Source organism: Triticum urartu, chromosome 5A, assembly GCF_056163025.1.
Source record: "Triticum urartu cultivar PI428250 chromosome 5A, HENAU_Tu73, whole genome shotgun sequence".
Taxonomy (NCBI): Eukaryota; Viridiplantae; Streptophyta; class Magnoliopsida; order Poales; family Poaceae; genus Triticum; species Triticum urartu.
This window is the reverse complement of record NC_141877.1, coordinates 31813218-31824869: the sequence shown is the minus strand read 5'-3', so window position 1 is coordinate 31824869 and position 11652 is coordinate 31813218. Positions and strand designations below refer to the sequence as shown.

Sequence of the window (11652 nt, the reverse complement as noted above, 5' to 3'; positions counted from 1 at the left end):
CAGGCATGGCCACAGTACGTTGTACCCGTGGAGATCTCCGTGCGGCGTGGCACTGTTGCCATGTCGGCCCTGACATCAGCACCAGTGGACCGAATCCTGCGCCCATGATGGCTTGTCTGTACGACCCTGGGGCGGCGGGTCCCACCAACCAGCGGGACCCCAGAAGACGGCAAGTGCGCCACCAGTCGGACCCGTTGGGAGTCGGCCCCCGAGAGTCGGCCAGCCCCTTCCCCGGGGCCCACGCGCCATTAACCAGATGTGACGGAGAGTGGCAATAGTGATCGCCCGCTAGGCGGCGGGGCTATTGCCATGACTCCATGACCAAGCCCGCGTAATTAGAAGCACGGCTACAGTAATCAGCAGCCGGCAAGACCCGCCCGCAGCAGACGCGGCCTGTCGGCTCCGTACCGAGCCAGTCGGCAGGGCCCACCAGTCGGCGGGCCCCAGCAGTCTGCGGAGAAGACGGAGGCCGGAGGCACTGACGGCTGGGCCCGCGTCCAGCCGGATTACCATTGTACCCCTGGGGGGTAGGCCTATATAAACCCCCCAGGACACCCATGCAAAGGGTTGGAATCCATTAGCACTAGACCAGATCATATAGGAAGGAGAGAGCTAGCCTTGCCTTCTCCGACCTCTAAGAAACAGCTCAAGGAGCAACCGTGTAAACACTTTGCCATAGTGATCATGCGGAGACCCCGTAGAGTAGCAGTAGGGGTATTATCTCCCCGGAGAGCCCTGAAGCTGGGTAAGATTCGCCGGCGTGCATGTCTTCGCCTCATCCCGTTTCCAGGCACCGGCGACGTTCTACTCGCCCCCACCATGATAAGCCATCCTTTGGCATATGTCGCACCCAACCCCCGACAGGCCCGCTGCTTGAAGAGGAACCCAAGACCGAAGCCATCCAGCTGCCATCCACAACCAGGGGAGGAACACTCGTCACGCTTGTTGTACTCCAAGCAAGGCCGCGAAGGATAGACGGAGAAGGCGCGAGCTCAAGACGCCTTGTCGATGGGCTGGCTTCCCCGGCCGACTCCCTGCCGTGAGCAACGCGCGGGCTTGCAGCGCTCGAGTCCAGCGGGAGAAACGAGGCGAGAGGAGGTTGCTTCTTAGGAGATTCCGCGGCCTTGGCAGAAGGGATCCTGAAGAGACATCGTCAGGAAGGGAAGCAACACGCGGAGAATCACTAAGATAAGGTACTTTACTCGTCAAGAACGATGTACTTTCTCCGTTTTAACGGCCCGAAGGTGCCGCTACTTGGGGACCCCCTCCTCTTGCGGAGCCCTTCGAAGTCCACGCAAAGCCGACCGAAGCGCTGGACATGGCGGCCAACACGAGGCGCAGCTGGAGAAGCTCTCGAAGGGGCATCCTCAGGAGCGCCAAGCTGAGGGGAGCAGTCGAGCTCTGCCTCACAGCGACCCGCCAAGGTCTGAGGAGCCTTGGCCCCGGGAGACGCGGGCTACATCGCCCCTTCAACCGCCGCCCCAGGGCAAGAATCACGAGTTCCCGAGGACGACGCCTCGGGAGCCCTCGGCAGCAGCAACATCTCGACACCTTCGCCATCGGCCCCCAGCGGTGCTCGCCCACCTGCATCCACACTTGGGGTGAGCTCGACGCCAGCGACAGGGAGAGGAACCACGATGATGGGGTTCTCATGGGGCCCCATGAGGCCGACTAGACGCAGCCCCCACTCATCTAAGGAGGGCATCTGCTCCACGAATGTCGCCTTGTTCGAGCAGCGGTACAGAAGGCAGATCTTCCTTGGCATGTCGTCTGGTAGTGGGACACCCATCAGGACCTCGAGCACCGTTCGCTGTGCCTCAAGGCGAAGCCCGGACTCCTGAAGTCTCATGTGGTCCTTGCTGTTGAGAAAGGCCCACATCGGTCGAGAGTGGCGCTGAAGCGGAGCGATTCGGCGCCGGACGAACTCCTTCACCACCATAGGCGCAGTCACATCAAGGTCCTTGAGCCTCTTCGGCCTGAGCCAGACCACTACAAGAAATATGTCAACTTGTGACCCTCACTATTGGCCACTGAAAGGTCATAGTTTTTCATTTGCGACCTTTTTGTGACCAAAAACAGAAGGTCAAAAGCTGGCGGTCGTAAACTGAAATTAACGACCTTCTCTGTGAGAAGGTCGTAGACGTTACTGGCTGTCTGCCCAGGCCACGTCGGATCCGACGTGGCAATCTGACGTGGCAAAATTGCGATCAAATGAAAAGGTCGTTGGTTAAAATCAGCCCAGTCCAGTTCACTGTTCTACATGGGCCTGGCCCAACAATTCAGGCTATTTGATTTTTTTTCTGTCAATTTTTTGATCGACTTCATGGGCCAAGCCCAACGTTGCAGCCTTTTTATTGTTGGGCCATGGCCTTTTTGTCTAAACAATTTCATATTCCTTTTTTATTAAATGGGTCCACTAGTCAGATGGGTCCCAGTGAATGTAATAGTTTAACTCATGTTAACTAGTAGTAACCTTCACAAGACAGCCTCAAACGAACCATCAAGTCAACTCATGTTTACAGCTAACAGCAGCAAGTGTATGTATTTGTTTAACTCATGTTAACTAACAGTAACCTTCACAAGACAGCCTCGAACGAACCATCAGGTCAACTCATCATACAACACATTTACAACTAACAGCAGCAATACATCATACATCACAGAGAACGGTTCACAGAAACTGACAAACTAAACTAGAGGCACATCATAAGCTCACAAGCATGGCTGCCGCAGCAGTTTGTTTCGCCAGTAAAGACAGTGACTTTCTTCCTTGACCAGACAGCAGCCCAGCTCACATCCTCTACCTCCTCACAGGAGGCGCGCCACCTCGTCTCCTTCAACATGGGGATCACCACCACGTCCACCAGCAGCCTGCATGAAGCAGAACATGAAAAGAGCAACATCTAATTAACTTTATTGCCTTGCAGATGACACACAAGATGAAGAGCACTTGGACAGAAGCTACTATACTTGTGGTTGTAGTTAACCTAATCTAATCTAATGGGAACAACATCAAAATTCACAAGCAAGCACCCATACTCTCGAATTCAGTTTACAGTTGCCAACTGAAATAAGTTCAGTTGAAAGCAGAGCGGAGAACAAGAAGGATCATCGGAGAGCTCACCATGGCTGTCATGTGGCCGACGTGGAAGATGCAGCATGTCCGTCCAAGAAGGATCAGCAGCACCAGCGGATGGGCCACTCATTGTCCTGGATCTTTGCCTTGACATTGTCAACTCCGTCGGAGGACTCGACCTCAAGTGTGATGGTATTCCCGGTGAGAGTCTTCACAAAGACCTACATCTGAATAGTTGAGAAAACAGGACAGGTCAGGCATATATGAACAAATCAAGAAGGAAACAAACAAGAACATAAATAATATAAATCTTGCAAGTTGCAACAGATACGCATAGTTGGAAATTGCAAACAAAGCAAAATAAATCAACATGGTAGAGGCATATACAAATAAATCTACAAAGTCATGAAGCAATGTGAAGTGGAAGATCTAAACCTTAGAATAAAGGTAAACCTGCATCTTTATCTATATATTAACAAATAACAACAGCAGAGCAGGTGTATATCAAAGACATGGAGTGGAAGACAATCTGACTATTAGTACTATCTACTTCCAGTTCAAATTAAGCAGATTTCTATGACAGGTCGATCTAAATGTAGCACATTAATTCTAAGTCTCACATACAAATGCAGTACTATGTCATTTCATCAGATACAGTTCTGTGGCTGAGGATGTCACTGAAACTAAGCAGTACCCTCAAATGAAATAGTTTAAACTGCTTTGTCTATATGTCTGCTTAGATCTCATGCATCAGTACGAAATTCAGTAGTTTCAAAACAAATTTCAGATCAGAATATGTTTACACTGTTCAAGTATACTATATGTTTGCACTGTTCAAGTATACTATATGCACCAGAATGTAATCAGGTGCATATGTTGCCAGACAGAGATGCCATCTGTATATACCTGGAATCAATCACAAGGTATAGGGAGGGAATTAGTCACATGTATTCTTACTATTACTGCTAGGTTGCTAGCTAGCTGCATGTATCCATCTAGTAAGCAGTCACAAGTCAGAACACACCTAAAATAACTTGCATTCCACAAGAACGGCAGATGTACAATGTTTAAATTGTATATATAATTTTACTTCTTCTCAGAAGCATGCTTGGAACCCACATGTTACATATCTATGCATATATCCCCATACAACAATAGAACCAATACAACAACTAAGCCTATAAACTTTTTGCTCCCAGCTAGCATCATGAATTTTCTCAGCTAGTGCTAACTACCAAGCTGGTCATTGCCTCAGCCATACTACAGTAAGACGTCCTTATATACTACTCCCTCCGTTTCGATTTACTCATCGTGGTTTTAGTTCAAAATTGAAGTAAAACCACGACAAATAAATCGGAACAGAGGGAGTACTCCGTACAGTACTGGCTGATATGTAATAAACTAGCAGGAAACTGTGTGTTTTCTCCCAGCCATATCATACACCAAAAGCACAGTGCCCAGCAATGAGGTCGGCATCATTGATTCCTGGAATTTTAAGTATTGTTCGATGAACTTAACTCAAACAATAATATGTCTAAGAACGACCAGACTACAAATGAAGCTTATGATTACAGATACAGAATCTAAACACCGAGTTTAAATATTTTAAGTTCAAAACATAAATGTAATATGATGATTTCCATCACATTCCTATGCTTCCATGATGAATTACACACTTAATAGCTACCAACAAGCATAGGCAACTATGTATGACAAACTAAAACAATTTCTGCTCAACACGTGTAGTGGGTTTAACTTTTACAATAAAGTAAATTACAAGATATATCATAAGAATTAATATCCCAAGGAGCAGATCATTGTACAGTTTTTCGTCCAACAAAACATGTATGCAGGAGCATGACTAGTGTATTCAACAAGGTGTGGTGTAGCTAGGGAGTTCAAGCGAGGTGACATGTAGTTTCTCACAAGCACGAGCTCAGAGCAAGCAAACAGAGGCGGGGAGAAGAGAGCTCACCATGGCTCTCATGTAGCCGACGCCGAAGAGGCGGCATGTCCATTCAACAGAAGACGCTGGGGCCAAGCGAGACTATGACCACACACCTCGATGAGCCCACCCTTGTACTCTACAAATCATGTTACCGCTGCACATGACGGAAAATAGACATAGCAAGATAATGTTGATCAAATCGAAGGATAAATCATGTCCAGGGACAAAGGAGCATCTTAGATAGATCACATTTCATGTCCTGGAAATCATGTCGAGGTACACCGAACAACACCTATCAATGCTCAGCAGCTGCACCTTGATACATAGAGTAAAAAAAGAGGTTAATCACCTCCACAAACACCAGCACCTTGAGAAGGAATTGTGCCAGCTGCCAAAGAAGGAAGGACTCTCTGCTTCATTCATTCTATACTATTTGCAATTTCAGTTTGCTTTAGAATTATAAATGAATCTTGAACAAAAAGGAAAAGAAAAGGTGTTCACCATATTTGTTCTTCATACAAGAAACTGAACCAACAAGTTGTTTCAGTCAGAGTTGAACCAAAATATGTATTTAATCGTGCCTAAAATACATCACATCCACATCGCACACCAAATTAACATAGGAAGCAGGGGAGTAGGTCGCTGTACCAATCCATCACCTTGATGGAGTTAGGGGAAGAGAAGAAGCAGAGTTGGGAGGCCCATGGCGTCCCTCCCAAGCAGCAGCACAACACATCACACCTTCTTCTCCCATGGTGACGTCCTGGTTCGAAAGAGAGACGAGAAGGGGGTCGGACAGAAAGCAGAAGAAGAAAAGATGAGGGGAAGAGAAAGGGATTCAGATATCAAAATGTCAAACTAGCATTCAGATATCAAAATGTCAGACTAGCAAAATGTCCAACTAGCATTCATAGATCAAAATGTTAGAAGTTCACACACACCAACACCAAATCATACTTCTTCTGTCAACTATAAATCCACTTATTGGGGGTTTCTACGATTTTTTTACCAAATGTGTTTGCTTCACAAAAAGCTAACAGTTGGTCCTGAATTTTATCTTCACAGGGATGTCAATCAACCACAACGAAACTGCATAAACTGAGGGATTCAATGCTAATTCGAACGCGAGTACAAACAGGAAACCTACAGCGATGGAGATCCAAATTCGCATCGGCATCAAATCAAACAGCCAGATCTACGCGGAAACCTACGGGAAGCAAAGGAAGCAGATCGAGGACATGGACCTGCGGTCGAAGACGGCGACGCATGTGGAGGCATAGGTCGGCGGGGAGCTGGAGCCAACCACGCCGGCGCACAAGCCACCGTCCCCTCCTTAGAGGAGACGCGTGGGTGATGGAGCTCCTGGAAGGGCGTGGCAGACGACGAGATGCACAGCCCTGCGAGGCTTGCGACGACGCTGTCGCGTCATGGTAGCCGGCCCTCTGTTGGCGCTGGGAGGGAGGTTGCGTGGTAGGGGAGAAGGAGCTCCATCTCCATGGTGGTGGGCCGTCCCATGGAGGTTCGCCCCTCCTGCCATCGTCGTCGTCCCATCCACAACCATGGTGACCTACCAAAAGGGAACACAAGACAAGGTGAGGTGAGGAGGAGATAGTGTGCGAATAAGGAGGAGAGGGGCTTACCGGTGCCAGTTCCGGCCACCTCTGGCCTCGCTGTCGCCGGATGTGGCAGATCCCGACAAAGTTAGGGGTGGCAGCCAAAACCCTAGCCACGGGTGAGGGTTGCGAGCGAGTACTAGAGGGCGCGGGAGATGCATCTGATGGGAGGGGGAAAGAGCTGCGCGAGGGGAGCCCGGGGGTGTGCTGCGCGCCGGCGAGAGCGCCTCGACTCGCCGGAATCGAGTGGTGCAGGTGGCGGCGGAGGAGGAGTCGCGAGAGGGGAGGGAGAGAGAGAGAGCGCGCGCGCTCGTGCTGGAGAAGGGGGCTCTCTCCTTTTTTCCATTCCAATTATTCCGAGAGAGGTGAATGGGAGACGTCAGATCGGTAAGATGTGGACGGCACAGATTGGCTACAAGGGGTGATCCGTGGGAAGAGTTCTCTGCGTCCTAATTGGTTCAAGATATCTGACATTTAAAATAATTTTGAAGTGCTAAAAACATGGTTGTTTGTGAAGCAACTACCAAGAATATATTGAAAAATGGAACCACTAGAATTTTTAGTGAAGTTATACCATATTTTTTGGATGATCATCAAGTTGTATTTATTTTCTTTACATACAAAAATTATATTTCATTTTCTAAGTGTCAAAAATGAGTTTTTTCGTTGCAGAGAAAACACCAAGCTCCTAGTCCTCCACATGCGTCAGCAGATCGGGCAGGCCGAGCCCATGTGTTGCAATGTGAAACAACAATAATACGCCCTAACCTAATAAATATGGCTCAATACCCACACAGATCAACGTCTTTTATTTAAACACGGTGCCCACCTTGTTGCCGCTTATCTTTCTTTCTACCCTCGATGATGATGTCTGTCGTGTCCACTTGATCTTAACGCACTCAGACATGATCAATCCCAAGGTTATGAATTGCACACCGCACTTGTCATTGTGCCACTCAAGAGAACGTTTAAAAATTTAGAAACAAAACTCATACACCACGAGCTACTCCCTACGCCTAGACATAAAAGGGCTTTCCAGAAACTAATCTAATCCTAAACAGAAAATACTTTCCTGCTCAAATTCTAGAGCTATTTATGTCAATCTAATGCAGAGCTACTTTCTTTTCTTCCTGTTGTGTTACATTATATTCTTAGTAGGAAAATACATTTCTAAGTTGTTCAAGGAATATGTATGTTAATTCAAACAATATCATTTAGTTTATATTCATGAAATCACATAATGCAACCGCAACATGATCACCTAAGAAAGCAGCCTTGCACTGACTCCCCGTAATAGATATTCTCGCTATCAAACTTTACAAAGTTTTCAATCAGATGATAATCCTCAAGGCAGATAGATCTTGTCAAAAGTAGTAGCATGCCAAAGCAACAAATCAACCATTATAGAAGATGAAAACACCAAAAAAATTCCAAGATTCAATCACTAGCTACGAACGGTCATGCCCGCTGTTTTGACCGCATTTTGAAACACGCATAAAAAATTCAAAAAAATCAAAAAATTGGAAAACCTTCGCATTGTGTCATTACATGTGACCAAGTTGCCAAAAAAATAAACTTGTAATACGACAATTATTTTAAAAAAATGTTCTCAGAAATGAGCTATCATGCGTGAAGATTCATGTCTTTCAAGCCAAATGATCATTCTTATGGCCACATTCATGGCATAGTTTGTTCAAATGATCTCATATTGTGCACAAGGGTGCATCTTGGAATTTCAAACAATGTTTCCTAAGGGAGTTTTCATTTTTCTTTGCATGGAAAATTCATTTTCCATTTTTTGAGTGCCCGAAATGAGTTTTTTTTGTGAAGGATCTACCATATATTTGTTGCAAAATTGGAACTAATCAATTTTATAAAATACTAGACCATATTTAATGCACAATTGACAAAATGGTTGGGTGTCAGAAGTCTTGATCCACCTCTGGTGAAAAAGAAAAATTTCTGCCGATTCAGCAGGAAGTGGGTCAATTTTGAACTGCAGATGCCTCATAGTTTGCTTTTTAGTTTTTCCAAAAATCATTTCTAGGTACATAAGTATCTATTTAATAAGATAAATATCAAAATTTTTCCAAGATTCAACCACTAGCTCGGAACGGTCAAGCCCGCCGTTTTGACCGCATTTTGAAACGGGCATAAAAAATTCAAAAAAATCAAAAAAATGCAAAACCTTTGCATTGTGTCATTATATGTGACCAAGTTTCTAGGAAAAATAGTAAACTTGTAATACGGCAATTATTTTTAAAAAGTGTTCTCAGAAATGAGATATCATGCGTGAAGATTCATGGTTTTCAAGCTAAACGATCAATCTTATGGCCACATTCATGGCATAGTTCTTCAAATGATCTCATATTGTGCAGAAGGGTGCATCTTGGAATTTCAAACAATGTTTCCTAAGGGAGTTTTGATTTTCTTTGCACGGAAAATTCATTTTCCATTTTCCGAGTGCCCGAATTGAGTTCTTTTTGTGAAGGACCTACCATATATTTATTGCAAAATTGGACCAAATCAATTTTTTAAAATACCAGGCTAGATTTTATTCACAATTAACCAAATGGTTGGGTGTCAATAGCCTTGATCCACCTCTGGTGAAAAAGACAAATTCTGCCGATTTAGTAGGAAGCGGGTCAAATTTGAACTGCAGCTGCCTCATAGTTTGCTCTTTATTTTTTCCAAAAATCATTTCTAAGTACATAAGTATCTATTTAATCAGAGAAACATCGAAAGTTTTCCAAGATTCAACCACTATCTAGGAACGGTCAAACCCGTCGTTTTGATCACATTTCGAAACGGGTATAAAAAATTCAAAAAAAATCAAAAAATTGGAAAACCTTCGCATTGTGTCATTATATGTGACCAAGTTTCCAGGAAAAATAATAAACTTGTAATACGACATTTTTTTTAAAAAAGTGTTCTCAGAAATGAGCTATCATGTGTGAAGATTCAGGGTTTTCAAGCCAAATGATCAATCTTACGGCCACATTCATGGCATAGTTTGTTCAGATGATCTAATTTTATGCAGAAGGGTGCATCTTGAAATTCCAAACAATGTTGCCTAAGGGAGTTTTCATTTTCTTTGCACGGAAAATTCATTTTCCATTTTTTGAGTGCCCGAATTGAGTTCTTTTTGTGAAGGACCTACCATATATTTGTTGCAAAATTGAACCAAATCAATTTTATAAAACACTAGGCCATATTTAATGCACAATTGACAAAATGGTTGGGTGTCAAAAGTCTTGATCCACCTCTGGTGAAAAAGACAAATTCCCGCCGATTCAGCAGGAAGCGGGTCAAATTTGAACTGCAACTGCCTTATAGTTTGCTCTTTATTTTTTCCAAAAATCATTTATAGTTACATAAGTATCTATTTAATCAGAAATACATGTTTTGGTGGCGATACATCGAGGTTTGGACGGTAGCCGAGGGCCCCAACTCTAAAGCGCGTAAAGCCGCATGCCCGTCGCGTGGTCACCGCATGACTGTGGCGTTAACATGCGTTCTGGTGACCTAGGCATGTCTAGTGAGTTGGGCACTCCTCAGATAGGTGCTAGGAATAAAATTACACCAGAAGTTTCTCACGAGGAGACCGAACTATGCTCAAATATGAATTAGCAACCAAATGTTTGATTGGCGGTACAAGAAATGCACATGGCCAATTGGCGTGTGTTTTGGCTGAGAACGATCACCTACTAAGAAGACTGTCTTTACAAATTTTCAGCTCAACAGGAGGAGCCTAGGGGGTACTTTCTTTGCAAAGTACCACACTGGACAAAAATATGAATGTATGCCCTTAGTCTGCTTTGCTCAGTTTTGCCTTTGATTTTTCTCTCAGGTCATCCGAGTGCCCTTTGACCATTTGGTCAATACTTTGAAAATTTATAATAAATTCATATGAACCCACAAAAATGAAAATAAGATATCAAAATGTCTAGAAAGACATTACTTTTATGTGCATGCCCTTTGCATCATGGAAAAAAGTGATGTTTAAACTACCCAAGGTTATTAATGTTATTAATATTATTAAAAATGAAAAGGTATAAATACTTTTTCACGAATAAAAATATTGGTATGTTGAATAGATTTGTTTTTTAACTAAATGGATAAATTTATTGGCATGTTGAACATTTCATAAATATTCCGTTTCATAGTGGTAATTAAGGGCATCTCTAGCGGACGCTCTAAACTTTTATCCCACATCCTATTCTTTGAAAAGCTATATTTTAAGGAACAAATGCAATTTTTGCCCCTAGTCTACTTTGCTCAGTTTTGCCTTTCGATATCAGTCTAGCGGACCCTTTAAACTTTCATCCATAATCATTTCTAGGTACATATTTTTCAAATTCTTGGATTAACATTTTTAAAGTACATCATCAAATTTTTCATACACATTATATATTTTTTGTATGTGTGAGACATATTTTCTCTATTCTCGTCATTTTTAATACATGGTCAACATTTTTTCATACACTTTTTACATTGTTTTTTTACACATTTAACATTTTCAAATATTATCATTTTTAATACATGGCCAACATTTTTTCTATACACATTTAACCATTTTTCCATATATATTTTATTGTTTTTGAAAATATGGTCAACATTTAATCAAAAAATTGTTTAACATATTTTTCAAATGCTTGGATTAACATTTTTTAGATACATGATAATTTTTTCGTACACATTATATATTTTTTGTATACATATTTTATATACGTGAGACACATTTTCTCTATTCTCATTATTTTTGAATACATGGTCAACATTTTTCCTATCAACATTTAACATTCTTTTGTTCACACATTCAATTTTTTTATACTGAAATGAGAAGTAAAAAAGCTGAAAAAGTTGATCATGCACTCAACATGACGTAAAATGAGAAGTACGCCAACACGAATGTTATGCATCCCTTTGAGATGAACCAAATCGATTTTTGGATCATCTCGATCCAAGGTTACATGGAAAGTTGATGGTGAAATTTCATTTTAGATTTAATAAAA

The 11652-nt window shown here is 43.2% G+C and overlaps 1 long non-coding RNA gene across 5 annotated transcripts; it reads right to left on the bottom strand.

Annotated features, from left to right (window-relative positions):
- Window positions 1–2540: 2540 nt before the first annotated feature.
- On the bottom strand, window positions 2541–6979 carry LOC125541159 (uncharacterized). Of its 5 annotated transcripts, none has more exons than XR_015603863.1 (5): window positions 6665–6979; window positions 5274–6591; window positions 5052–5178; window positions 3125–3303; window positions 2541–2871 (listed from the first exon to the last, which is right to left on the bottom strand). It is a non-coding gene; the product is annotated as an uncharacterized LOC125541159 (long non-coding RNA). The 5 variants fall into 5 exon arrangements; XR_015603864.1 differs by having other exon boundaries at window positions 5052–5339; window positions 5673–6591; window positions 6665–6978; XR_015603865.1 differs by having other exon boundaries at window positions 5052–5333; window positions 5673–6591; window positions 6665–6978.
- Window positions 6980–11652: the final 4673 nt, after the last annotated feature.